At 44.6% G+C, this 22,851-nt stretch overlaps 3 non-coding genes across 3 annotated transcripts; all 3 read left to right on the plus strand.

The window, feature by feature from the left end:
- Nucleotides 1-16,139: 16,139 nt before the first annotated feature.
- Nucleotides 16,140-16,214, plus strand: Trnal-caa (transfer RNA leucine (anticodon CAA)). The gene has a single exon. It is a non-coding gene; the product is annotated as a tRNA-Leu (tRNA).
- A 1,129-nt stretch (nt 16,215-17,343) lies between these two features.
- On the plus strand, nt 17,344-17,418 carry Trnas-cga (transfer RNA serine (anticodon CGA)). The gene has a single exon. It is a non-coding gene; the product is annotated as a tRNA-Ser (tRNA).
- Nucleotides 17,419-17,644: 226 nt separating this feature from the next.
- On the plus strand, nt 17,645-17,719 carry Trnas-uga (transfer RNA serine (anticodon UGA)). Its single transcript has one exon. It is a non-coding gene; the product is annotated as a tRNA-Ser (tRNA).
- Nucleotides 17,720-22,851: the final 5,132 nt, after the last annotated feature.

A 22,851-nucleotide genomic window follows, 5' to 3' on the forward strand; every position in this document is an offset into this window, starting at 1 on the left:
CAAAATTAATAATCTTGTCAAATAGATTATTAATTAATTCACATAATTCTTCATAAATAAATTCTCGGAACACGTATTTAAACTTTTGTAGTATACACTACTTTATTATCTTCATACATATAGACGTGAACCTGAGCCTTGACAAGATAGGACTGAGCCTTTACACATGATTAAACTTTCTATGACGTCATTGTTGTACAAAACATTAAAAAATCACAATTTTTCAGTTTATAGAAGCACGACGCAACAACTCAGTTTCAGGATCTTCTATTGCTCTTTGGCTGTCGACCCGCGACGTATAGTGGCCAGCAATTTTCTCTCTGGTCCCGGCAACGAAGATGCTGTCTTCGTTCGTTGCGCCGCCCTCTGCGTACATGAAACATAAAAAATAAATACAAACTTTAGACAATTCACAACCATTACAAATATTACAAAAAATACATAAACAAAAACTAAATTAAACCTATATTCACCTGCAAACTGGTCTGACACTGATGGACTGGTGACGCTTCAATTTCGCGTCCCACTACAGTATGTAATGAAATACACATTCCATGAATGCTCGTTCTGTCCATTCAAAAACTTGTGTCACTCTTTTATTTTCTCACAGAGTATTTAGCATTGCTCTAGTTAATGTTGACGAAGTCTGAAATTTCCTGGTAACGGCAATGGAAATAATGTAAAGTTCAAGCTATTTTCGTAATTCTTTAATTATCCAGCAACGTTCTTCTCTCCTACCTAAATTATTAATTTTAAAATTTAAAAGAAGAGTTTATGAATACTGAGAAGTTGATAGGCAACAATAGGGGAAGGAGTATTTTATTAATCTGTGCATGAAAACCAATTTCAGTTATAACTGGTAAATAATAACCAAGCCACCACCCAGCTTCGCGTTCAGAATAATGCTGAATCCAGGTAAGCTAGATGTGGATATGACGGATGCATTGAACAGTGGTCTAAGGACAAAAGGCACGACATCCACAACCACCGGTTGTTTCCTCAAGAATTAAGAAAATAAAGAACAGTATTATTATCAATCATTCCATTATGTTCTTTCTGTACTGATGTTCTTAATGTTGCAGTAGGTGAGGGATATAGCAGTTATTACTGATTACACTTAGAGCTGTAGCACACCTTACCTTCAGTGGTCAGTGGTTTATGAGCCTTGTGCGTGGTTATATCGATTCCTGTGCTTGAGGAAACTCTTTTCCTAGCGTTGCTTCGCTGGGGTTGCTTTCTTGGCGTCCCTCGTGGTAGCGCGGGGGGAGACGCACACACGCAGTTGGCTGTCGGGTTTGTCTGTTTTGATGAAGCTGCGCGGCATATGTCGGCCTGTAGGCCAGGGCCGTGGTGGCTGCTCATAGTGTCTGGTCTGTTGATGTTTACTTCGGTGGCTAAGCCTTCAACTCACTGGGGGGGTTGCAATTTTACTCCATCTGTGCGCTGAAGGGCAGTATCCTGGAGTTGCAGTTTGGGCGTGTTCCTACTGGCTGTCTCCTGGACATGGCTACATACTGTGTCCATGAGTTGCTTCGGACTGACACAGAAACGACGGTGAGCAACATTTTAAATAAATTCCCATTTTTTTATGAACAGGAATGACTACAATGAATGGTGCGACTCGCGTACAATGGTTCAAGTAAATATAAGGGTGATCAAAAAGTTGCAGTTTGAGAGCGTTGTTGCAGCGTATATGCAGGGCAGCGACTCCGATGCGAGTACATACGCACCGACATATAGGAAAGGGATTAGTGAGACATTTGTGTCTTCCCGGCGTGCGTGCAGTAAATGCAGAAACGAGAATTATGGCGACGTTTGGTGCCAAATGCCTCCAAACAGAACTAACATGCTGTTATTATTTTCTTAGCTGCCGAGCGAGAAACACGGGTAGACATCCATCGGAAATTTAAGAACGTATGTGGGGCAGCATGTCTGTCGAAAACTACGGTTGTGGAGTGGACCACCAAGTTTCGTGTTCGTCCGGATTCGATGCAAAACACCAGTCGATCTTGGAGGCCAGCCTCATCCATTACGGATGACAGCACACGGGTGAGCCACGGGGGAGCCACAGCGTAACCGGTGTCATTCATGTAGTTGCAGAGGATCTCGACACCAGTTTTGGTAGAGCACAACATATTATCTGATATGAATTATACTACCATGAGCTCTTGATCCAGTGGATATCCGGACACTGAATACCGAACAAAAAGCAAACCGAATAGCTGCCTGCCTGAAGCAGCCGATGTGTCTCAGTGTTGAAGTTAACATGTCCCTTGCGCGTATAGCTGCAGGCGACGAAAGCTAGTGCCAACACTGGGAACCGGAGTCGAAAGGATCTACCATGAAGTGGTGTCATCCGTCGTCCCCTCGTGCCATGAAGTTCAAGAGATAGCCATCTGTTGGAGAGTTTATTTTCACTCTGGTCTCTAATTACCGGGCCCCACTGCCCACTGGTTTCAAGAAAACTGGTGTCTCCGTCACTGGGAAATGGTACTGCTCAACGCTGCAGGATTTTCGGCGAGCAATTAAGGTGAAACGTCAAGGAAAACCGCGACAGGGAGTGCCACTGCTTCATGATAACGCACGTCCACATACAACTAATGTCGTAGCGCGGAAGTTACCCCGTGTTAGGTGATAGACATTCGAGCGCCTGATGGCTCCCTATGCGACTATCACGCCTTCAGTCCCTTATGTAATGCCTTAAAGGCTCGACGACTCCTGTTGGACGAAGACGTGCAGCAGGCAATTCAAACAGCAGGACACCATGTTTTACCAAACGGATATATTCAACATGGTGCGTCGGTCGGAAGACTGCCTAACGCTCTTGGCCTTCGAACGGAAAAGTTTTGAGCATCCTTATACGAGGGGCGTTCAATGAGAAATGCAACACTTTTGTTTTCTCGGTGAGTTGCGGCTGAAAAGATGACGAATTTGTTGCGAGACATCGTGGAATATTCCCGCTTCAGCCCTTATAGTTTCATGAATTTCCGGTAGGTGGCAGCGCTATAGGTAGCCTTCAAAATGGCATCTTTAACGGAGGTGCATTCCAAGCAGAGAGATTTCATTGAGTTTCTTTTGGGTGAAAATCAGAGCATCGCAGATATTCATAGGCGATTGCTAAATGTCGACGGAGACATGCACGTGAATCTTGGGCGAGGCGTCTGTCATCATTGTAACTCAGTCACGCAAATCTGTCCGTTCTCCCGCGTGTCGGCGGCACACAGCTGTGACTCCTGCAACGTTGCAGGGTGCAGACCTCTCATTCGTGGTGATCGACGGATCGCAATCAAACACATTGCCGCACAGCAGGACGTGTCTGTTGGTAGTGCTGACACACTCTTCCACCACTTGAGGAATTCAAAGGTGTCTGGCTGCTATGTTCCTTGTCGCCTATCAGAAGACCACAGCAAGCAACGTAAGACATCTGTACAGAACTGCTTACGCGTAACGAGGCTGATCGTCACAATTTTTTTTTATCGACCATTGTCTCAGGCGGTGAAACGTAGGTTCATCACTTCGACCCGAAAACAAAGCGGTAATCCATTAAGTGGATGGGCACCACCTCTCCTCCGAAGAAAGTGTTCGAATTCACACTCTCAACCGGTAAAGTCATGGCGGCTGTCTTCTGGTACTATGAAGGTGTTATTGCGTTTGACGTCCTCCCTCATGGAGCTTCCATCGACTCTAAGTATATTGTGCTACCTGCGAAAGAAAAGGCTTCAGCATGATTGTCGCCACAAAAATGCTAACGAGATTCTCCTTCTCCGTGACAACGCAACAACTCACGTAAGTGTGCGCACGCGTCAGGAGCTCACTGAACTTGATTGGACTAGAATGAGATTTTCGCTCTGCAGCGGAGTGTGCGCTGATATGAAACTTCCTGGCAGATTAAAACTGTGAGGCGGACTGAGACTCGAACTCAGGACCTTTGGCTTTCGCGGGCACGTGCTCTAGCGTCTGAGCCACACAAGCACGAATCACGCCCCCTTCTCACAGCTTCACTTCTTCCAGTACCTCGTCTCCTACCTTCCAAACTTCACAGAAGCTCTCCTCACAGCTTCACTTCTTCCAGTACCTCGTCTCCTACCTTCCAAACACAGAAGCTCTCCTGCAAACATTTTGTGAAGTTTTGAAGGTAGGAGACGAGGTATTGGAAGAAGTGAAGCTGTGAGTAGAGCTTCCTGGAAGGTAGGAGACGAGGTACTGGAAGAAGTGAAGCTGTGAGGACTGCCGTGAGTCGTGCTTGGGTAGCTCAGATGGTAGAGCACTTGCCCGCGAAGGGCAGAGATCCCGAGTTCGAGCCTCGGTCCGACAAATAGTTTTAATCTGCCAGGAAGTTTCATTGGACTGTTTTTCCTCATTCAAACTACAGCGTGGACCTCGCACCTTCAGACTCCGCGATAAGCAGTACATCGATGCTTGAAGGTTACTGAGGCAGCAAGACGTTGGCTCCGATGTCGACAAGTAGAGTGGTACCATGTGGGCGTACAAGTTGTAACACTTTTCATGCCGATGTCCTCTTTGACCATTTATTATTGTATAATATATATGCTTTTACCTTTATGTAAATATATGTACACGATGTATGAATTAATTTGTTTATTTTTCTGTATAATCAATTATGCATATTATGTAAATATCGCTGAGTAATCGCTGAGGGAATGTTAGGGAAACGTTAGGTTTTTGTCAACGAATAAGTATCGTTGGAGTAGCGGCGTCTCTGGACGCGGGAGGATGTTACGTCAGAGCGCGCGCTACACAGAGAAAGAACTTGGTGAAGTGGAGACGCATGGATGGCGTGCACTGTATTGGAGGAGTGATTGTTTAGTGGCACGTGGCAAGTGATGAGCGCGGGCGGTGGAAATATTGGCTGCAGCAACATCAAGAACCCGCCACTCCAATATTATTGCCAATAACTCCCGTGCTCGCTAATTATCATGGAAAGGAGCCAGCAGCAGTATCGCCGTCAGCAACCTCGTTACAATGAGAATGGACTGAATTAAGGTTGCTGCATCACAGCTTATTCTCAACTTGTTTGGTAACGGCGTTACTCAGCTTTGTGGTGTTTTGTGAGTGAATAATTGCCATAGTTTAATGAAAACTGTTTAACTGTGATTCTCCTAAAATCATTCATCCAAGTAGGTTCCTGTGTTGTCCTATTGTTACAATAATCCGAGTACCGTTTATGAAGAATGAAAATTGCAGTGGCAGTTAATTTTGCTTATGAACTAAATGATTCAGTTAGATTAAAGTTTTGAACTTAAAGCATTCAGTAATTTCAGTCTCACTAACTTTAAATTTGAACTTTAATCTGAGGCGATCTAATTGTTGCAAATAGTAAATAAACTAATCAAATTAAAATGATTCCTGGCACTATGAACAAAAGCACTAACTTGAATTACTTAGGGAGTGCAAATATCAGTGATTATTGTAATTTGTTGTTAGTAAGGTTCTGGTTCACATTTTGACTTGCAGTCGTGCTGAAGTGTAATAATTACCTATTGATACAGTAATTATCAATTTCTACTTCCCTGTTCAGAAGTCAATGAGTTTCTTTTAATTATTTTTTGCCATTCTCCAAAATTCATATGAAAATAGTAGACGTTATTGTGAGGTAGCGCCAGTGTCACTTACAACAGTAAGTAACCATTAATCTAAGTGTTATCATGTATGTTTTCAAAATTTAGTTAATGATATTTCGAGTGCAAACTATTTTCTTTCTCGCTTTATTACATAAAGGTTTCAATTGTTTTTGCTAACGTGCGTGCAGCCCTCTGTTGCCGCGCGTGTTCGAGTAATTCTTGACATTGACTGTTCGGCTCATTAATTCACCTACCGAACAGAAATTTTGCCCAATTGAGCTGGCGACCGTATTTCTTTTAGCTATATTTATTTCAATAACTCTTATTATTCTGTTCCGATCCACGTGGTACCCCTTCTCGTTGGCACAGTAGTGAATGATTGGACAAACCTTTCGAACAACCATACTAAATTTTACAGTAATTAAGTAAGCGGAACAAGTTGTCCTTGAAGGCATCTTGTTGTTAACCTCCCCCTCATTTATCGACTTTACATTGAATCTTCGGAACGATAGCCTTTTCAAAATTTTATTCCAATTGTTTAGGCACATGCTTGCACGGTCATATTTTTCTAACATTGTCGATAGAAGGGAAGGAGGACGTTACAAAGTCCTCCCAGTAAGGTGGCGTAAGGACGCCGCATCGAACAGAGACTGTGTTGGAAGATAAGGGTTTTGAATCCGAACGAGTGGTGCATAATATGTTGTACTGCAATCCTAAATAAAATAAACCAGCTCTCAGAAAAAAAATATATTACTGAACTCCCGTCGCAGAAGTTGTAAGTAATAATTTATCTCCTGTCCGCAAGAAGTATCAGACGATTAGTCACTGAATGCTACGTGGAACATGGTTATGTTATACTTTTACTGGCATTTTTCCATTACGACATTGGATTACCTCTTCAGGCCAGGCGTAACAATTAGTTCGCATACTTAATGCTATCAAACTGATCACGGCGGTATCACACAGCTTGAAATGGAGTGTCAAGTAGTTAATGCAATAAAGTTTGATGCACACGAGACACAGTCAGTACCTTTCGTTGCATTGGCCGCGATAGTACAAACGTTCCTCAATTTTTGATTCATCTAAGTAATTTCTTTCCTCCTGTTTTTTGAGGTTACAGAATACTGAAATAACGTATCCTAGTTACGGTATGTGTTTTCAATACCTCTTTCCTCGCCTTTTCACTCTATAGTAGCTCTGAAGGATCAGAATGTGAAATCATTTATGCTCCCGACAATCTCCTTACATTGCCTCTCCCCTCTGCCACAAAAGAAAAGGGTACAAAAAATAAGGAAATAATCCCTAACAGATTGCAGAAACAATCTTAGCAATGTTATCTTAGCGTTGTTATGCTCCGAAGACATCACAGTTGTAGATTTTATAATGCCAGTGGTGCGAAGTATCCAATTTTATTAGATGTGAATGCGAAAGAAATGGAAATCTTCCAAAGTTTTGACCCAGTATCCTGTAGCTTCAAATTCAGTTACGGTATGCCGTACCTTCTCTATACGTACGTCTGTGTCTGTTCCGATGATTTCTAAGCTACTGTACACAATCATTGATCGTCTGAAAAGCAGACGCCCTTGGTGAACTGCGGTGTCTAACATAGTGTACTAAATCCGCCTCTTATAGAAAGCGTTCAAATGAGATTATCACTCATTTTGTCACCTGCAGTTACCTGACAGAGTCTTACGCCTCCGACTGAATTACGAGCATAGTCTTTCACAGTGCAACTGACTTCATGATTTCATTGTAGAAATTGCTCTCAGCACATACCCTTACATTTAACGTCTTCCTCCACTTCAAGTACCGGCTGACTGTGCAGAAAACTTTCAGTTCCCGCCGGAAATATGCTCCAAGTCAAAGCTCAATTTGTAGATAAATTACCACACGGTATTGCACACGGCTGTTAACGAATCGCAACGAAGTGAGTAATCTTGGCCCTTCTGGTATCTTTCAAAGCCTCTACAAAGACCAACATTTGTTTAAACATAAAACTATCAGAGGACCGCTGAAAACGTCATGTCTTCGAAAGGCGGTCTAACGTCCAAGCAGAATCAGTCTGAGGTCTCTAGTCACTGTTCCATCTTAAACATTTTATGTGCTACAGCACGACGGTCGCAACTGCTGGTCACTCATTAATGTACTGTCCACTGACTCCTTCTTGAATTTAGAACTGCTACAGTAGAACGAGCTGGTATAGAAAGAATTAAGTTGCGTGAATAAAAAAGCTGCGAATACCAACCAACTTATCATTTCAGAATTTCATAAACTTTAGGCTGTGCAAGCGTATGATCTCCAGCCCTTTCTCACCGGCATTTCCGAATACCTGGAAGCTATCCTCCACCATTTCATGTGGATCATCTAATGACGTTTACATACTGAACATTTCACATTAAGTTTCTAAATGTTACTACCAGCATGCATAGCTAGCGATACACATGTCATCATTAGATCAGTGACCATAAATGCCACAGTCTCTCAGTAACATTTTTTCTGTCTTTCTTTAGTGTGGCTTTGTTTGCTCCATTTTCCACGTTCTTGTAATATGGTGTGATAACGTTTACAGCATTTAAGTAAAGCGCACACTCTGCTGAATAATGTAACATTTTTTCTCGAGCCGTCAGGTAACTGCATAGAGTGTCTGCTCGGCCAAGTTATGGTCAACCCGAGGCTACGTTTCCATCGATTCTCATTGATTGACGTATCATAACCAGTGCATAATCTTATGCACGTCATACACGCACAAGCATTTGTAGATAGCTTTCTCACATATTTTTCGGTATCAGTAGGTTACCGAAGCGTTTCTTCATTTCATCTCAAAGGAAACACTGTCTAGTGACACTAACTGACTAATTAATGTAATGGATCATTTATAGGCTTAATAATTCCTTCCTGAATTTCTTCTTTCTTCTTGTTGTGACTAAGGTTGGAGAAATGTGATGTATTATGATGCTGCTTAAGAATAATACATTACATGATTGATCCATAGATTCACAACCTCTTCATTAATTTATTCCAAAGAAAGTATCCCCAGGATTTCACTTACTGTTCGAGGGACCCCTTAGAGACTCTCAGATTCCAAGAGGCCTACTATCTGGCGCAAGAAGAGCAGTCTGGCAGCGAAACAGCAGAAGCGAAACCTACGCCGTCTGGCTGTAACATCACTGGTTCTGTCTGTACAGGTTCAGGTTAAAATTCTCAATAAAAGTGAGCTGGTGCCACCGAGAGTTTTTTCGAGCTTGGGGATCTTAGAAGGAAGCTTTGCCGTTTTATTAACGCATGTGTCAATGTCGTATCCTCCCGTGACCACACCCTCAGGAGGACATAAAGTAGGAGCTTTGAAAAAAACATAAGCACTTTATTCAGCTATGGATCACCTTCAAATTTCGTAGAATAGTTTTGAACGGTCTCTTGTGTTTCCAACGTGTACAAGAGAATAAAAGCAGCGGTCGCACTGCGCTCCAAACGGGTGACATCATTTTCGAAGGCGATGAAGCTGGCTCTGATCACTATGGGACTTAACTTCTTTGGTCATCAGTCCCCTACAATTTGGAACTACTTAAACCTAAATAACCTAAGGACATCACACACATCCATGCTTGAGGCAGGATTCGAACCTGCGACCGTAGCAGTCGCGCGGTTCCAGACTGTAGCGTCTAGAACCGCATGGCCACTGCGGCCGGCTGGCGATGAAGCCCTCGATTTCTTAGAGAAGGGTAGAAAGGCTCGTGGGGGGTCAGCAGTGTCTAGGATTGCTCATCGCCCTGCGAACTGCCGTTTTTGACTGCGAAAACTGTGGGAATCAACGCGCCAGGGAACGGTTTGGTTTCACTGATGTCTTTTCTGCCAGCCCTTCCGACCATTTCGTGCCGATTCTGAAGGTGGTGCGTCTGGAATGTTTTCCTCGGTCACTCATAAGAAAACGGCGTGATTTCAACGTTGGCCCGCCGGTGTGGCCGAGCGGTTCTAGGCGCTTCAGTCTGGAACCGCGCAACCGCTACGGCCGCAGGTTCGAATCCTACCTCGGGCATGGATGAGTGTGATGTCCTTAGGTTAGTTAGGTTTAAGTAGTTCTAAGTTCTAGGGGACTGATGACCTCTGATGTTAAGTCCCATAGTGCTCAGAGCCATTAGAACCATTTTTTTTTTATTTCAACGTTGGGTTTCGAGGTTCCGACTGGTACTGGGCAGTATTTTGGTGAAATCTGGTGCCAGTGTTGGTGTCTGAAGCGTCGTCCACGCCGAGGATGACACTACAGGGCGCCACGCTTTTACGCCGTTACACAGGAAGGTTTAACCAAATTTCAAACTTAAGCGTCCCAATAGGTGGGGTTCGTACAAGTGTGCCTTTAATTCTGTTGCCCAGTGTAGTTTCAACAGTGTATTAATAAGGTTTTGCGAAGATTATTGGACTTTTTTTAAATAAGTGAGTGAGTTTTAATCGGGTGACCAAAAGTCAGTATAAATTTGAAAACTTAATAAACCACCGAATAATGTAGATAGAGAGGTAAAAATTGACACACATACTTGGAATGACATGGTGTTTTATTAGAACCAAGCGCTCCACCCCATATTGCTAGACGCGTGAAAGATCTCTTGCGCGCGTCGTTTGGTGATGATCGTGTGCTCAGCCGCCACTTTCGTCATGCTTGGCCTCCCAGGTCCCCAGACCTCAGTCCGTGCGATTACTGGCTTTGGGTTTACCTGAAGTCGCAAGTGTATCGTCATCAACCGACATCTCTAGGGATGCTGAAAGACAACATCCGACGCCAGTGCCTCACCATAACTCCGGACATGCTTTACAGTGCTGTTCTCAACATTATTCCTCGACTACACCTATTGTTGAGGAATGATGGTGGACGTATTGAGTGTTTCCTGTAAAGAACATCATCTTTGCTTTGTCTTTCTTTGTTATGCTAATTATTGCTATTCTGATCAAATGAAGCGCCATCTGTCGGACATTTTTTGAACTTTTGTATTTTTTTTTTTTTTTTGTTCCTAATAAAACCCCATGTCATTACAAGCATGTGTGTCAATTTGTACCTCTCTATCTACATTATTCCGTCATTTATTCAGTTTTCAAATTTATACTGACTTTTTGATCACCCGATACATTTTACGTAAGGCTCCAGGATTTCTTCATTTCCTTTATCTCTATGTTAAATTTTTCTGTGATGACTCCTTCTCTAGCAGCTTTACAGTCACGGGAACACGTGCAGTGAAATACAGGTCCCATTACCCCTTCTGATTCCAGAGATTATTTTACCTGCCAAGTGTGAAGGTACTATTTTTCTTCAAATCAGCAGTGTTACACTGATGAGTGATGAACTTATGGTGAAAAACGAAACGCACGTGGAAGACAGATACAACTAGAGTTTCTGTGATAATTTGCTTTTAATTTGCGGGGCGGTCCCAAACAGCAGTTTAACAAATGGATTGTTGGACCGTTCATCAAGGTCAACCGTGGGGTGCAATCATTGCGAGAACAAGGCAAGAAAAGGGGAGAAGAGCCGTAGGGGATGCGCTTACCTCCTTCCCCCCTAGTGCAAAAACCAAAGGCTGGGGGAGGGCGTGACAAATGGCAACAGGGCGGGAGGCGGCCAGACAATAACATACGCCCGCCTGCGCGCTTCCTTGGGGTGGATGCCTTGCGGCTGGGGGCGTAACTGCTCTTCTCGGGGCCCTGCGGTGCGCGGCGTATTCGCCCTCGCTGCTTCGCAGACTACGTGCTCCGATTGCCTTCTATCTCTGGGGTCGAGACAAACCTCGCTGATCTGTGAGTTACCATGCCAAAAGCGGAATGAGAACTTCAGCACCATCAGCACATCTCGAACGTTGCCTTCGGTAATGTTTGTTGTACGAGGGCTATTCGGAAAGTACGGATCGATCGGCAGGAAAATGGAAACCACAGTGAAAACTCCGTGAAGCTTTCCACCAATATGTTGGGAAATGTTTCTAGTACGCCCGTCGATAGCGTCACGTCGCTCTTTTCAGTTCTGAGTGCACAGTGAGCAAGCAAGGATAACTAGATAAATAGTGTCTCCCACCATGTATGAAGGCCTGGTGCTAAATTTCGCCTCCACTCCACATAGCATAACTGTCATGCGGTTCCTTCCTCATGACAATTTCTTGCCCTACACCGCACGGACAATAAAGATGCACGTGCAGCCATTTCAACTGTAAGTGATAACCCAAAATACAGCCATTAATTGCCCCCCCCCCTCCCCCTGGAGTTTCATCTCTGCTCACGTGAACCGCTGTGATGAAGACAACTCTCTGGCACAGACAACGAGCTGTACACCAGCCTAGAAAACTGGTGGAAACCACAGGTGGCTGCCTTCTATTACGAGAATATTGGAAAGTTGGTACAACGCTACGACAAATGCTGGAGTGGTGACTGTGAAGAGAAGTAGCTGGAAGATGTTGCTAACTATTGCATATAAAACATTTTTGATTTTCACAGTTGTTTCCATTTTGCAACCGACCGAACCTTACTTTCCGAATAGCCTTGTAAGTTGCTTCCTTTAAAAGACCTGATCCTCCTCAAAAACAGGGACCAAAATTAGTACTTTTTTTGCAAACCTCACACTCTGGGAAATGTCTCATAAATCCAGTGTACTTCTTTTGAACTTCTGGGAAACCACAATAACAACTATTTAGTGTCGATTTGTTTGCTATCAATGAAAGGCAAGTCTTAGTACCTGGGCAGTGATTACTGTTGTTTATCCCGAAAACACGAGGACAGTTCAGAAATGAGGACAATTTTTGAACGGAGATACTTCTTATTTCGACAAGAACGTTGCAAGCAACACGATTTTTCACCTTCTACGCATATGTTCCCTATTTTGACAAACTTCCTAATTCCATACTGGAAGAACTTTTTGCGTATCCAACTGTACACCGCCTCCAGAACGCCCTCATCTGACGAAACCTTAGTTACACGATTGTGCTTCTTTAGTGTACAACAAAGACGAAAATTCCTTGAAGTAGGTAAAAACTGTAGAATGGGAGCTCCAGCAGTTCCACTATTAGGAATGAAGGAGAGTGTTTTCCCAGCTACACAAGAGTAGTCAATATCCTGAAGCAAAATCACAGCTTTAGAAAGTTTCCCTCTTCATTCTGATTTTGGGTTTCACAACTCGCAGTAGCTGTTACTGAACTGTGTTTCCACTTTAGGAGTCTAATGCATCCCATAAGATATCACACAATATTTAATATAGTCTAATGCATCGGAGGCGAACCTTTTATATATAAAAAAACTATCATCGTAGACTTTCCTGTAAAACTTGATCTCTGAACTTTTGTGCCATAGGTAAAGACTCTTACCCCGTAGCTCTTCCGTCAAAGGGTTCGATGCGGTTGCAGAAGTCTTCTGTTTCTTCTTAAAAACACCGTAGATGTGATTTCGACAATACCAAACATGCCTTTTTATGTCTATCTGTCAGTTGACGTGGTGCCTAGGAGAACAAAATTTGCAATGTGTGGGCCACTGTAAATGCTGAATTGTAATAATGATCAACTAGTGCGCCTCATCATCAGTTCTACATTTATCGCAAATCACTCACACAGATTTCTCGGTGATACTATTAATTGTAGTGCGTATCCGAACTTCTATCGTCACTTACAGATAGTCCGCCCCCAATAGCTGAGTAGTCAGCGCGACAGAATGTCAACCCTAAGGGCCCGGGTTCGGTTCCCGGCTGTGTCGGAGATTTTCTCCGCTCAGGGACTGGGTGTTGTGTTGTCCTAATCATCATCATTTCATCCCCATCGACGCGCAAGTCGCCGAAGTGGCGTCAAATCGAAAGACTTGCACTCGGCGAACGGTCTACCCGACGGGAGGCCCTAGTCATAAGACATTTATTACTGGCAGATACGCATCTACTTTCAAAGCGATTATCCAGTCGTAAATTTTTCTTTCATTAGAACAGCTGTCGTGATAAGGGACCTGTGTTTTGTTCATAATCTCTGCAATCCTGTTTAGTACTTTCGAAGTACAACAAGGAATCACTCCTCTCTGATCTTTCTTAGTGCATACGGACAATGAGGCACTAGTACTACCAGTGGAACTATTCGACTTAACCAAGTAGTGTCATTCACGAGTCATTGCTATCAGTATGTGAAGAAGAAAAAAAAATCGGTTTACTCTTTGACGTTTCTTCTTAGCAAGCTTAACTGCATGAATCAATTAAGTTTTCACATCTAATCATACATTTACATTTATTGATTTGGTTCTAGAGAGCAAAACACCTTGTTGTCACTCAGTGTAGTACTGCTCCCCAGAATACATGATTATTAGTAGTACACAGCAACATAGTATTATCTACCTAATCCTGGTGATCCGCCTACACAAGGGTGTCCTCCGACCATCTGAAGTAATCTGATTTTATGATTACAAGAAGAAAGTTATCATCCACTTCGGCAAGAGGAAACCAAAGGCTATACTTGAACAATGCATGTTAAGGAACTGATCAAGTTGTTCAGCAACATCTACTGAAATTACTTCTTTAATGTGAGACCTTAAAACCACGTGCTATAGTCTATAATCTCAACGGTCAGCTTTTAATACAATAACTTATGTGTTCCAGAATGAGATTTTCACTCTGCAGCGGAGTGTGCGCTGATATAAAACTTCCTGGCAGATTAAAACTGTGTGTTCTGCAAGGTTCGCAGGAGAGCTTCTGTAAAGTTTGGAAGGTAGGAGACGAGGTACTGGCAGAAGTAAAGCTGTGAGTACCGGGCGTGAGTCGTGCTTCGGTAGCTCAGTTGGTAGAGCACTTGCCCGCGAAAGGCAAAGGTCCCGAGTTCGAGTCTCGGTCGGGCACACAGTTTTAATCTGCCAGGAAGTTTCATATCAGCGCACACTCCGCTGCAGAGTGAAAATCTCATTCTGGAAACATCCCCCAGGCTGTGGCTAAGCCATGTCTCCGCAGTATCCTTTCTTTCAGGAGTGCTAGTTCTGCAAGGTTCGCAGGAGAGCTTCTGTAAAGTTTGGAAGGTAGGAGACGAGGTACTGGCAGAAGTAAAGCTGTGAGTACCGGGCGTGAGTCGTGCTTCGGTAGCTCAGTTGGTAGAGCACTTGCCCGCGAAAGGCAAAGGTCCCGAGTTCGAGTCTCGGTCGGGCACACAGTTTTAATCTGCCAGGAAGTTTCATATCAGAGCACACTCCGCTGCAGAGTGAAAATCTCATTCTGGAAACATCCCCCAGGCTGTGGCTAAGCCATGTCTCCGCAGTATCCTTTCTTTCAGGAGTGCTAGTTCTGCAAGGTTCGCAGGAGAGCTTCTGTAAAGTTTGGAAGGTAGGAGACGAGGTACTGGCAGAAGTAAAGCTGTGAGTACCGGGCGTGAGTCGTGCTTCGGTAGCTCAGTTTTTAGAGCACTTGCCCGCGAAAGGCAAAGGTCCCGAGTTCGAGTCTCGGTCGGGCACACAGTTTTAATCTGCCAGGAAGTTTCATATCAGCGCACACTCCGCTGCAGAGTGAAAATCTCATTCTGGAAACATCCCCCAGGCTGTGGCTAAGCCATGTCTCCGCAGTATCCTTTCTTTCAGGAGTGCTAGTTCTGCAAGGTTCGCAGGAGAGCTTCTGTAAAGTTTGGAAGGTAGGAGACGAGGTACTGGCAGAAGTAAAGCTGTGAGTACCGGGCGTGAGTCGTGCTTCGGTAGCTCAGTTGGTAGAGCACTTGCCCGCGAAAGGCAAAGGTCCCGAGTTCGAGTCTCGGTCGGGCACACAGTTTTAATCTGCCAGGAAGTTTCATATCAGAGCACACTCCGCTGCAGAGTGAAAATCTCATTCTGGAAACATCCCCCAGGCTGTGGCTAAGCCATGTCTCCGCAGTATCCTTTCTTTCAGGAGTGCTAGTTCTGCAAGGTTCGCAGGAGAGCTTCTGTAAAGTTTGGAAGGTAGGAGACGAGGTACTGGCAGAAGTAAAGCTGTGAGTACCGGGCGTGAGTCGTGCTTCGGTAGCTCAGTTTTTAGAGCACTTGCCCGCGAAAGGCAAAGGTCCCGAGTTCGAGTCTCGGTCGGGCACACAGTTTTAATCTGCCAGGAAGTTTCATATCAGCGCACACTCCGCTGCAGAGTGAAAATCTCATTCTGGAAATATCCCCCAGGCTGTGGCTAAGCCATGTCTCCGCAGTATCCTTTCTTTCAGGAGTGCTAGTTCTGCAAGGTTCGCAGGAGAGCTTCTGTAAAGTTTGGAAGGTAGGAGACGAGGTACTGGCAGAAGTAAAGCTGTGAGTACCGGGCGTGAGTCGTGCTTCGGTAGCTCAGTTGGTAGAGCACTTGCCCGCGAAAAGCAAAGGTCCCGAGTTCGAGTCTCGGCGGGCACACAGTTTTAATCTGCCAGGAAGTTTCATATCAGCGCACACTCCGCTGCAGAGTGAAAATCTCATTCTGGAAACATCCCCCAGGCTGTGGCTAAGCCATGTCTCCGCAGTATCCTTTCTTTCAGGAGTGCTAGTTCTGCAAGGTTCGCAGGCGAGCTTCTGTAAAGTTTGGAAGGTAGGAGACGAGGTACTGGCAGAAGTAAAGCTGTGAGTACCGGGCGTGAGTCGTGCTTCGGTAGCTCAGTTGGTAGAGCACTTGCCCGCAAAAGGCAAAGGTCCCGAGTTCGAGTCTCGGTCGGGCACACAGTTTTAATCTGCCAGGAAGTTTCATATGAGCGCACACTCCGCTGCAGAGTGAAAATCTCATTCTGGAAACATCCCCCAGGCTGTGGCTAAGCCATGTCTCCGCAGTATCCTTTCTTTCAGGAGTGCTAGTTCTGCAAGGTTCGCAGGAGAGCTTCTGTAAAGTTTGGAAGGTAGGAGACGAGGTACTGGCAGAAGTAAAGCTGTGAGTACCGGGCGTGAGTCGTGCTTCGGTAGCTCAGTTGGTAGAGCACTTGCCCGCGAAAGGCAAAGGTCCCGAGTTCGAGTCTCGGTCGGGCACACAGTTTTAATCTGCCAGGAAGTTTCATATCAGCGCACACTCCGCTGCAGAGTGAAAATCTCATTCTGGAAACATCCCCCAGGCTGTGGCTAAGCCATGTCTCCGCAGTATCTTTTCTTTCAGGAGTGCTAGTTCTGCAAGGTTCGCAGGAGAGCTTCTGTAAAGTTTGGAAGGTAGGAGACGAGGTACTGGCAGAAGTAAAGCTGTGAGTACCGGGCGTGAGTCGTGCTTCGGTAGCTCAGTTGGTAGAGCACTTGCCCGCGAAAGGCAAAGGTCCCGAGTTCGAGTCTCGGTCGGGCACACAGTTTTAATCTGCCAGGAAGTTTCATATCAGCGCACACTCCGCTGCAGAGGGAAAATCTCATTCTGGAAACATCCCCCAGGCTGTGGCTAAGCCATGTCTCCGCAGTATCCTTTCTTTCAGGAGTGCTAGTTCTGCAAGGTTCGCAGGAGAGCTTCTGTAAAGTTTGGAAGGTAGGAGACGAGGTACTGGCAGAAGTAAAGCTGTGAGTACCGGGCGTGAGTCGTGCTTCGGTAGCTCAGTTGGTAGAGTACTTGCCCGCGAAAGGCAAAGGTCCCGAGTTCGAGTCTCGGTCGGGCACACAGTTTTAATCTGCCAGGAAGTTTCATATCAGCGCACACTCCGCTGCAGAGTGAAAATCTCATTCTGGAAACATCCCCCAGGCTGTGGCTAAGCCATGTCTCCGCAGTATCCTTTCTTTCAGGAGTGCTAGTTCTGCAAGGTTCGCAGGAGAGCTTCTGTAAAGTTTGGAAGGTAGGAGACGAGGTACTGGCAGAAGTAAAGCTGTGAGTACCGGGCGTGAGTCGTGCTTCGGTAGCTCAGTTGGTAGAGCACTTGCCCTCGAAAGGCAAAGGTCCCGAGTTCGAGTCTCGGTCGGGCACACAGTTTTAATCTGCCAGGAAGTTTCATATCAGCGCACACTCCGCTGCAGAGTGAAAATCTGATTCTGGAAACATCCCCCAGGCTGTGGCTAAGCCATGTCTCCGCAGTATCCTTTCTTTCAGGAGTGCTAGTTCTGCAAGGTTCGCAGGAGAGCTTCTGTAAAGTTTGGAAGGTAGGAGACGAGGTACTGGCAGAAGTAAAGCTGTGAGTACCGGGCGTGAGTCGTGCTTCGGTAGCTCAGTTGGTAGAGCACTTGCCCGTGAAAGGCAAAGGTCCCGAGTTCGAGTCTCGGTCGGGCACACAGTTTTAATCTGCCAGGAAGTTTCATATCAGCGCACACACCGCTGCAAAGTGAAAATCTCATTCTGGAAACATCCCCCAGGCTGTGGCTAAGCCATGTCTCCGCAGTATCCTTTCTTTCAGGAGTGCTAGTTCTGCAAGGTTCGCAGGAGAGCTTCTGTAAAGTTTGGAAGGTAGGAGACGAGGTACTGGCAGAAGTAAAGCTGTGAGTACCGGGCGTGAGTCGTGCTTCGGTAGCTCAGTTGGTAGAGCACTTGCCCGCGAAAGGCAAAGGTCCCGAGTTCGAGTCTCGGTCGGGCACACAGTTTTAATCTGCCAGGAAGTTTCAACTTATGTGTTGTTATAATTAGTGTCTGCAAAATCTATATCAATTGGCATTTAAAGGAATAGGTAATGAGAAGATGCTGCATAAAGCAGAGTTTGGAAAATAGACATAAAAACTACTTATAATGGCGTGACACTAACTTATGTTTAGGTATCCAAAAATACGAAATTTAGCGTTATAGAGAGAAGAAAAGAAAACGATACAAACGAATGCAAATATTCTGTCAGTAACGATCGTAAGCGTAAGAACAGCTGTAAATGGAAAGAACTGTGGACTAGCCGTGCGGGATTAGCCGTGCGGTCTAAGGCGCTGCAGTCATGGACTGTGCGGCTGATCCCGGCGGAGGTTCGAGTCTTCCCTCGGGCATGGGTGTGTGTGTTTGTCCTTAGAATAATTTAGGTTAAGTAGTGTGTAAGCTTAGGGACTGATGACCTTAGCAGTTAAGCCCCATAAGATTTCAGACACACAACTGGGGACTGCTGTCAGACAAAAAACAATTACTAAACAAAATCTGAATATTTGTACTTGTGCTTAACTGCCCCATCTCGAAAGGGGTTTGAGTGGATAGATGGTGGCTGGTTAAGGCTTGAAGGGCTGTCTACATCTAATTTATGAAAATGATATATGAGTTCGCATTCTAGAACAGTGCGACAGCAGGCAGGGTGAAGTCCATTAGACTTTTCCTGTTGCATCAAGTAATATAGAGGAATAGTGGCAACCTAAATGTTGATGACAAGAAGTAAAAATTCCAGTGTCTCCAGTAATGTATTATGTTTTTCATTGTGTACGATGCTTTGTATGTTGTTGCCGCCATGTGATTACAGTACCATTACAATAATTTAATGTAATTTCTGTACAAGTACAGCAATTATGAGTTACTTTGCCATTATTTTATGTACACGCATTTACCTTATTTACCACTGCACTCGACTCGGAAACGAGAGTATTCTGATTCTGAAGGAGGAAAAAAGAACTTTCATTACCAGTATTCGTCTGGTAATGGTAAGAGAGATGGAGTAGATCTGAGCTCTGATTAATGGCGTATGGATAATTGTCTTGGATTAAACCCTATTGCACATCCGTGGCGCCCATTATAACGAGGACGGTTGACACTGATGGTAACATTTTGTCCGGTGGGCAGCGACATTCAGTTCGGCAGTCCCCATGAAGATCTTCAAGAGAAGCACGATGTTTGTCGGCATAGGTTTACACTCTTTCTTTTTTTCTTTTAACAGCCTAACGCTCCACAACTAGGTAAAAAAGCTCATCAGAGTAATTAATGGTATAAAAACGCATAATTAACTCTTCAAACAGACTGGAAGGAAAGGCAACACTATACCACTTCCATTAGGTCGTTTCCCAGGACGCTAACACAACATTCTCTCTTCTGGCCTTATGTTCATTTCCTGAATATGAGAGCAACTGTGACTTCGCTTCTTTTGTTTATCTGTGTTTTCTTTAAATTATTTTTTGCGATAACTTAAAAAAAATTTCGGCTCGTTAAGTTCACCATTAGCCTTCGTTGAAACTGACACTCCGTCAAATGATCTCGGTTTTAATCTTCCACGAAGTTTCATATCAGCGCACACTCTGATGCAGAGTGAAAATTTCATTCCGGAAACATCCCCCAGGCTGTGGCTAAGCCACGTCTCTGCAAAATCCTTTCTTCCACGAGTTCTAGTTCTGCAAGGTTCTGGAGAGCTTCTGTGAAGTATGGAAGGTAGGAGACAAGGGACGAGGTACTGCCGGAAGTACAGCTTTGAAGACGGATCCTGTGTCGTGCTTGGGTAGCGCAGTAGGTAGAGCATTTGCCCGCAACAGGCAAAGGTCCGGAGTTCGAGTCTCTGTCCGGAACAAGGTTTTAGTCTGCCAGGAAGTTTCAAATGATCTCTGATTTTAGTGGCCCCGATCGCCTTTACTTCCTAATATTCGCTATACAATTAACATTACTTCGTAAGTAAGTTTTTTTTTTTTTTAATGAAGGAATTCTGATTCAGCAGTTATTATGACAGTTAATTACAATTATAGTGGCGGTAACGTTTTCAGTGTAGTTAGGACTGGATTTTAATGGGACAACATATCCAGTATCGTTCAAAAGTATTTTGTATTTGAAATGGAATGTTGATTGCTGAGTGCAGATAAGCATGGACGTAAGCCGTCAGCATTGTCTCCAGGGTCTCATAAGTATTTTGAAGAACGGAAACACTGCAAAAAATTTAGCTACACAAAGAAAATCTAACTCTAATATTTTTATTAACTTGCAGCAATGCCTAAAACTAAAGAAAATTCACTAGATAGAAGACGAGCTCTCTTAAAAGCAGTGAGTCAATCCCGAACTCAGTCCTTCGTTGTGAAGGTGTTTGGTATCTCATAACAGCTTGTGAGTTTCTGGGCCCTGCTACGGAAGAAAAGGGGACGGCACAGAGCAATGGACGAATTAGTGTGTCTACTCTCCTGCGTGCGCCACAGTTGGGCTTCGGGTGAAGGTTTATCTTACGTAGCTTTTCATTCGTTGCCGGCCGCGGTGGTCTCGCGGTTCTAGGCGCGCAGTCTGGAACCGTGCGACTGCTACGGTCGCAGGTTCGAATCCTGCCTCGGGCATGGATGTGTGTGATGTCCTTAGGTGGGTTAGGTTTAAGTAGTTCTAAGTTCTAGGGGACTGATGACCACAGCTGTTAAGTCCCATAGTGCTCCGAGCCATTTGAACCATTTTTTTTTTTTTTTTTCATTCGTTGCTGCTTTATCGTCGGCTATGACGTAAGACGGTAACATATCGCTGTGCACATTCCGCCAAGCTATACTCCATGTTGTATGTGGATGTTTCTTTTCGAGACGATTTCTGTGGTGTGGTGCCATGAGAAGGTCATAAAGTTTCTTGTTGGTCAGACTTTCGATATCGAAGCTATTGTGTCGAAAGTAGCTCATCTCCATGTGGTACAATCGCACATGCCAGTAATAAAGCGGAATTCCGGCGATATCAACGGGTAGGTCAGGTCTAGGAGGCTTCCACCGCTGGATGAGTTGTGAAGATACAGGTCCTCGGGGTACGAACTTACCTCCTTGAGCGATTTAGAAGCAGGGTTACACATTTTTTGTTTACCTTAATGAGGTTAAGGCCACCTTAGAACGTGGGTAAAGTTAATGTATCAAATCGAACTTTGAAAATGTGCCCTCTAAAAAGCAATCAGCATACCGCTTGTTGTATACTCTTTGCTAGATGGTCGGATGTAAGAAGAATTTACGCCAAATAATTCATCTTCCTCGTAATGGCGATCTCAAGGCCTTAACTTTCTGTAGTACTTTCAAGTCACGGTCGGAGTGGAGTATCAAAGAAGCACGTAGACTTGGTGGAGTATCAAAGAAGCACGTAATTTATTAAGCATTTGTGACCAGTTCTTCGTCAGGAATTTGCCTGGGATGGCCTCAAACGTAACACCGAGATTTTTCTGACAGTCCTTTACAGTGCACCAGGTAATTTGGAATATGTCTCCAATACCGCCTGCGATGTGCAAGGCTGCGGTTTTAGTTCTGTTTAATATTGGTCCTGAAAGAAACATGAATACCTGTAGAAGAGTTTCTGCTGACGTAAGATGTTGTGATGATGAGACAGCTATGCATATATCGTCATGCAATGCATGGGATAGTAATAGAATCGATGCTTAGCCCGATCCCACCGTTCACTAAGTGGTTCAGCGGCTCCACTGCAATGGCCTATAAAATCACTGACAGAGGACATTCTTGTCGAATAGAAACTTCTTCTGTAAAATGGCCATGAATGAGAATCCGGGAAGAGACGTTTATAGCAAGTTTGCGAATTAATGAGACGAGAGCCAAAACCTAGTTTCGCCATGCTTTTAAAAAGGAAGTCATGACGTACATGATAGTACGCCTCCTAAAAATCGAGAAAGATAACAGCGCCAGTCCTCTGGTTTCAGCATATGAACAGATGATGGCCCTCACATCAAGGGGCTGAGACTGCACTTCGGCCCCGCACTGCACTGTATTGATAACAGGTTAAAACCTTCTGCATAACGGTTTGGATCTGTAGCTTAATCGATCTGGTATTAATTTTGAAATCGGCGTTCAAGAGTGAGATGGGTGACATGTTTTCCACCGTCCCTCTGTTACCTTTTTCGGTAAGGGCAAGATGAAACCTTCTTTGAATACCTTGGGTATTACTTCCAGGTGACAGATTTCATTCACTATCTCGAGGAGTGTCGGGCCGAGGAGGTTCCAGTAGCGCCGGTAAAACTCAGCGCTGAGGCTGTCAGGTCGTGATTTCCCTTTCTTTGCACTGTGGACCGCTAGTTCTATTTCGTCCTCTGCGAAAACAGATTCCAGATTTGCATTATCCTCACATGACAAGCGGCAGCTCAAGGTCCTGCGAAAATTGTCACAAGACTGTTAATCAACAGATTGCTTCTTGTAAAGTTGACTATAATAGCTGTAGACGTGCCACATGTCACGTTGCTTCGTGGTGGCATTCTGGACGCCATCAACGACAGCTTCAATCAACGTGGCTTTACATCGTTTCGTCTTTCTCAGAATGTGGTAAAGAGAGGCCCGTTCTTCGGCAACAACGTCTTTTAGGTGGGCTCACACGATGATTATTTCCATTAGTTTGCATTGAATCGCCGTTATTATCGCTTTATATCGTTTGATCTGTACATCAATAACGCGAGAAGGATTGTTAGTGTGACTATGCAGTTCTCTCAAACAACGGTAATAAAACTCAATAGTCTCTTTCTGCCAAAAAGTTTTCTACCGGGCGTAGCTCATGACGGCGTAATTTAGGCTTGGCACACTG

Source organism: Schistocerca serialis, chromosome 5, assembly GCF_023864345.2.
Source record: "Schistocerca serialis cubense isolate TAMUIC-IGC-003099 chromosome 5, iqSchSeri2.2, whole genome shotgun sequence".
NCBI classification, from domain to species: Eukaryota; Metazoa; Arthropoda; class Insecta; order Orthoptera; family Acrididae; genus Schistocerca; species Schistocerca serialis.